Below are 479 nucleotides of genomic sequence, written 5' to 3' on the forward strand. Positions count from 1 at the left end.
AGAAGGTCCTCGGTTCGAGCATCGTTCGGTGCATGGTTGAGTCCTTGGAAAAAGGCTCCTTAACTCACATTCTCTCACCGTACTCAGGTGTAAAATGAGTACCTGGTCGTTGAGAGCGTTGTCTCTGTCACAAAAATAATTGTAATATCGCCTAACAGGCGTCATGTTTCGTTTTACATGTTACGTGTTGCTGTTGGTCAGTGGATATTGCGCTACATAAAAAAAAGCTCATTTAAACCACAAAGCTACGTTTCAAATAAAAAGAACTCCCCGAAATCACCTCTATAACAAGATCAATTCTCTTTTCTCATTACTATGGGGTTAAACGCTCAATCATCTCTTGAGGAATACAGTTCTAGGCCATATATTCTCTTACCAATATCAGATATAGATCTTCAATTGTCTTCTTTCTCTCTTCTGTCTCTAATACAGCGTCCAATGAGAGGCAAAAGTCGTGACGTCACATCTTTCTCTGTCCG

Source organism: Berghia stephanieae, chromosome 9 (assembly GCF_034508935.2).
Source record: "Berghia stephanieae isolate SIO BIC M18660-M18661 chromosome 9, UCSD_Bste_1.3, whole genome shotgun sequence".
NCBI classification, from domain to species: Eukaryota; Metazoa; Mollusca; class Gastropoda; order Nudibranchia; family Aeolidiidae; genus Berghia; species Berghia stephanieae.